The sequence below is a fragment of the Diprion similis genome, chromosome 1, assembly GCF_021155765.1.
Source record: "Diprion similis isolate iyDipSimi1 chromosome 1, iyDipSimi1.1, whole genome shotgun sequence".
In the NCBI taxonomy this organism is placed as follows: domain Eukaryota; kingdom Metazoa; phylum Arthropoda; class Insecta; order Hymenoptera; family Diprionidae; genus Diprion; species Diprion similis.
The window spans coordinates 11,234,776-11,240,597 of NC_060105.1; the positions used below are offsets into that span (position 1 = coordinate 11,234,776).

Here is a 5,822-nt window from a genome sequence, read left to right on the forward strand (position 1 = left end):
AGAAATAGAATTTCGTCGTGGAATTTAGGCAGAAGAAGATATTTTTTAGGCTTCTTATATTTCAATTAATCCCTTCGATAAGTTTCGCGTATGCGGCTATACATTATTTAGTCAATTTCCTGCTGTAAATTGTAACCCTCCTGCAACCCCCCGTCGTAGCGGTGCGTTTTTAAGGCGTGTACATTACTGTTTTGTGATACACGGATAACTAGTGCAAAAAAACGAAGCCTACGGAAATGGTGTAATGAAATATGTTGTTACCTCCCGGACTAAATCACTCGACCCATCGACCTCTCGAACTCTCGGTCACAGGATCCCTGGATCACTCGATCTCCCGATCACTGGATCACTCGAGCACTCGATCACTCGATCACTGGATCACTCAATCACTCGATCAGGCGCAGGATGGCGTCTATTTTACCCAAATAAAATTCCCGACTCTTCCCGTAAAAAACTTCAGAATTCCCTGACGTTTTCCCATGAAAATTAGGCAATGTTGGGCAGTTTTTATGGTCAAAGGCTTCAGAACTTGTGCAGCTTTAATATATAAATTTGGATCTAAGAAACACGTAGTATTGCTTCATGTCACACGAATAATTATAAATTGAACGATACCATTTCCCAAAGTTAGCTCAACTGACTTAACGAAGCATAGATGAAGATTAAAAAATATTTATTAAAAAGCCAATTTTTCCCCATGGTTCATCATAATTCCCTGACTGTTCGAGATACAAAAAACTGCTTCCGACTATCCCGGTCTATCATCGCCACCCTGATTATCAATCGTCGCGCAAATGACGCGTCTGATTCCCGTGATTAATCTACGCGCAAAAAGGCGCGGCCGATTAATCCGTCAAAAAATCTTAAACATCTAGGACTTGTCGCAAAATTCTGTAGAAAACCAATCCGCATCTGCGTCTTTTTGAATCCGACACATTGCGAAGCGGATTGTTGTTCCAAGATGCGAGTCAAGTCCGGGAGGGAGGTTGGAGGGCATGCATTATTGTGTGGCGTGACGGTCGGCGGTCCTCTTCGACGCGGAGTCTTCGAGCTCAGCATCTCTCCCGATCTAGCGTGCCACGGAACGCGATAGATGGTCCAGAGATGCATTTTGCCCATTCAGACGATCACAGAGATTAATCGAATGAAACAATTATAGACAATGACTAAATAATTGAATTCAATAACGGCTGGAAAATGATAGCAAAGTGACGAGATATGGAAAATTGAACCTCGTTAAAACTTGAAAGTTTACTAATAAATAGTCCGGAGACTCTTATATTCAGTCTCTTACGTGTTTCTGGACGAAAATCACTGTGATCATTTGACGCTGTGGATTACAAAAGTTAATAACATCGCGGTACATCGCGACCTTCCTACCCTCGTCTGATTCCCAACTGAACCACCCAACGGAAATGTTGAAAAGAGATTCACACGCACATCCAAATCAAATCCCGCGACGGATCCCACAACGACCACCTACCTACCCGATTACCTATATTCGCTCTAAACGATTCTCCATTCTTTCCAACACACATCATTCTTCCTCATTTGCGCCGTGGTCACTGAGACTTACTTTTTCTTTGATTACCTGTGGGGAGCAAAACGTTTTTGTACCATAGTCAGCGAGAGTATTGTTTTAGTGATTGCTGACGGACTATCGGTACATCAACATTTTGTAAGATGGATTAAAAACATCCTGTATGCTGATTAGCATTTTTCTAAGCGAGCTAAGCCTGTTGTTGTTCGGTATTTACTAAGTATTAAAAAGTTGAAAATGATTCAAGATATATCATGCAAGTTGATTACGTTATGTTATGCCAGACTTTGAAACGTTATGAATTAAACAATCGTTGGAATATGTTCAAACCTCAGGTTTATCCACCGCTTAAACGACATCATAGGAAAATTCAAATACAGGTAGGTAATTATATCTGTAGCTAAACACAATTTTTTTTCGCGAAAGTCGAGTAAGCAATGGTAACCTGTCGCGATGCTCATTCCACTTTCAGCAACGTGCAAAATTTCTAACTTTGAGTAACTGTGGTAAAATAGGTCAACTTCGGTGAGAAAGAGAAAAAAAGAAAATGAATCGACTGAAAGTCAAGCACCGTTGAGATCGCGAATGAGCCTATCCATGCAGCTAAGAAATCGAAGATTTGTGTAACAATTTTTACCGCCACGCCACGTGACAAAGGAATCCCAGGGAAATACCCGTAACCTAAACACGTGCAAACTCACCAACGTTGCTGAGTAATGGAGAAGTTGCTCAGATGTCTCTGCTTAATTCTGAAAAAACGAAAGAGGAAGCTCGAATTAGATAAGCAAACTAGATTTACAATTATTACTGTTGTCTACTTCCATATTTGTTTGCCGGATGTTACGCAATGACATAAATAAGGTTTTAAATGCAGCACATTGAATTATCAAACAATAATTGAAATAAGTTTTTTTACCTCCTCTGGGTTGCTCCACATTTTCCATGTATGTGTAGTCGTCCTCGTGGCTTCTCAGGTTGTATGTCAAATAAGTTTTTTCACCTCCTCTGGGCTGCTCCACACTTTCCATGTACGTGTAGTAGTCCTCGTGGCTTCTCATGTTGTATGGCAGTGACACACTTTTCATACTGCAATGAGAATATAATAAAATATTACAATCAAACAATAATAGACTAATAAAATAAGAACAGATGTTGAATAAATGCATAAAATTAGTGAGCAGCTAAAATCATGTACAATCCAAAGGGACACAGTAAATGAAAATCATAGCGAATGTGTACCTTTCAGTTTTATTCACTGCATAGCAGGTGTTTTAATTTTCAGTTTGTTGTCAGAGATGGATTGATTGGGTTACGTCATTCGGATCATCACTAAATGTGGTCGATAGTGCTGCAATATGGTGTGCCCCTGAAACAGGTAAGATATAACAACATTTTATTAGAACTTGTTTTTTAAAATCTACGCACAAGACATTGAAAAATTACTGTTATTTTTGTAAAATATCACGATGTACTGAATAGCAAACAATTTCAATTCACGAATTTACTCAAATTGAAATTAGAGAACGATCTCAAATGTGTACCTGTTTTCTGGTCTTCCACAAAATGGCGACCTGTTCAGCTTCTCCATTTTGTTCTCCATCGTATATTACCAGGGTCACTTATTTCGGAAACTTCCTACCCTCGATCATTCTTGCAGTAGTTTGATTCTGTAATCAGGCGAAGAACAAAACCAAAATATTTTATTAATATTTGATCTAACTCAACATTCATGGTATACTCAATGCTTGAACACGTGCAATTTCCGTTTGTAGCTAATATATTATGCCAAGCTTTGGACAATCTTATCGATTGTTTAGATAAACAAGTGAGATATAATTGGGATTGTTTTATACCTGTTGTTTCTATCTGTAATAAGTTCATCAGTTCCGCTACCGAGTGATGTTTTCCAAGATTTATTGACGAGGCCTTTCAATCTAGGATTGCTAATGCCAATCAACGTTGCTGCAGATTCTCTCTGCAATCAGGTAAGATGAAGAAATATTTTTTTAGTACTTAATGTAACTTTAATAACGATTCAAAGAGCATTTAAAATTCACCATATTTGTTTAAAACATCATAGTTACGAGGAATCAATAAAAGTCGACGATTTAGGTTCACTCGAAATTTCCAAATTTCACTCCATTACGAATTCGATCGATCACCAAAAAGAAAACGACAACGGAAGATTATCAGGGCATTTTCTAGTCACAAAACGCTTACGACTATGCAACGTAATAATTACACTCGATTCCAAGCACATGCACACTTTTCTTACATAAGAAACAACGCCGAAATCAACGACGCAATAACGTTTTTATTCCACAAATGTATGTGCACGTGAGAGACGCGATCCGCGAACCGACATCCGAGACACAACTGGCACGAAAGTCACCTTCCGCAAGATCAGTCTTCCACAATTGAACAAAGAAAACGACAACGGAAGATTATCAGGGCATTTTCGTGTCACAAAACGCTTGCGACTATGCAACGTAATAATTACACTCGACTTCAAGCACATGCACACTTTTCTTACATAAGAAACAACGCCGAAATCAACGACGCAATAACGTTTTTATTCCACAAATGTATGTGCACGTGAGAGACGCGATCCGCGAACCGACATCCGAGACACAACTCGCACGAAAGTCACCTTCCGCAAGATCAGTCTTCCACAATTGAACAAAGAAAACGACAACGGAAGATTATCAGGGCATTTTCGTGTCACAAAGCGCTTGCGACTATGCAGCGTAATAATTACCCTCAATTCCAAACAGATTCACACTTTTTGTGTTGTAGTAAGATGGCAAACAATGAAACGACGCACTTACCGAGAATCAGCCGCCCAAACAATAACAAACGACACACGACGCGGACAGTCGAGAATCGAACTCGCTATAAAGACTGAAGCTGCATGCAAGATTGAAAATTTTAAACACGAAACTCACCTTGGATGCCCTCGGCTGTTTTTCTTTCAGTAACTGCGTTCTGTAATATGGTCCGTATAACGCTGCATGCCGCTTGTACACTGATCACATGGCGTTTCGTGGAAATACACTGATCGATTAACGTTACACAGGCTTTTTTTTAACCATTTAAGGTATCGGTACATGGCCATGTAACGAATATATAGACTGTACATGACGATTTGAATTCTTAACGTGGCTTGCGTGGTTTCACTACGGCTGCTCAAAAGCGACTGACGCCGCGCCGCGCTCGGAAACAAGTCTCAACTGGTCGGAAACACTACACGAGCTGTTCGCAGCGCGGTCGGATGGTCGAAAAATTGCCATTTCACGCGGACTCAGGCGTCGATTGAAGATTAGTTTGGAGATCTAATAGTTTGTTAACTTAATTGTTTATTTACAGAAAATTTCGATGACAAATTGTCTAAGGAAAATCAAATTTTTCGCCTTTTCTTTTAAAAAAATTCCTATTCTTCAACAAGTTAATAAAATTGAACGGAGTCAACGACGAAGTGAAGTTGAATAATTATATTTTTAATAATGAAAATATGCACAGTTGAAAAAAGTCAATTAAACGCTTAATTTTTCACCCTAAGAATGGGCTGTTCATATTTTTTTAATTAGTTTTACAAAAATTACTCAAAGCAATTAATGCAACTTGTTTGCTGCTCACAAACTGGGTTTTTGCACGTTCTGACGTTCCTGAGTGAGATTTCATTCATATACATACTATTTACGATGAATTAAGTAAAAATAAAAAACGTTAAGCGTCACTTGGAGTCTTTCGTGCCTCCTGGAAATTTCAATCGCTTTTTTATGTAAAAGGGAGCTTTGTTGTTTAAAAAATATACACAGAACAAGAAATCACACAAGCACGAAAAGTCCTATATGACAGGGTAAAGGTTAATTATCATTCACCTACATTGATAATGGTTATAAAAAAAAAAAAAATCAAATTTATAAATGTGAATGAATTACTTTGAATTTGAAAAATTAATTAAAAATCAAATTTAATAACATAAATAAAAAAAATAATCACTTATTTCATTGGCTATTCATTTCATGTATATTAACCGAAATTTAGAAACACGCTCAACAATCGTCATTTACCAGGCTGTTCAATTTCAGTCAACGATACCGCTTACAACTTCGCAAAACGTTTCGTATAATATTATCTTCGTGAATATTATATTTCTTCAAATTAGGCGTCATTGGGAACTAAGCAAATGGCCGCCGCAGGCTTTCTAGCTAGTAATATAAACGATATAAACGGTACACATATCAGTGAAGTCGCCTTTCGTATTCTGTTCGTACACTGA

General features: G+C 38.2%; 1 long non-coding RNA gene across 1 annotated transcript; it reads right to left on the bottom strand.

Annotated features, from left to right (window-relative positions):
* Positions 1–2,583: 2,583 nt before the first annotated feature.
* LOC124406083 lies at positions 2,584–3,167 on the bottom strand. Its single transcript, XR_006929158.1, has 3 exons — positions 3,082–3,167; positions 2,780–2,906; positions 2,584–2,626 (listed from the first exon to the last, which is right to left on the bottom strand). It is a non-coding gene; the product is annotated as an uncharacterized LOC124406083 (long non-coding RNA).
* Between the last annotated feature and the right edge of the window lie 2,655 nt (positions 3,168–5,822).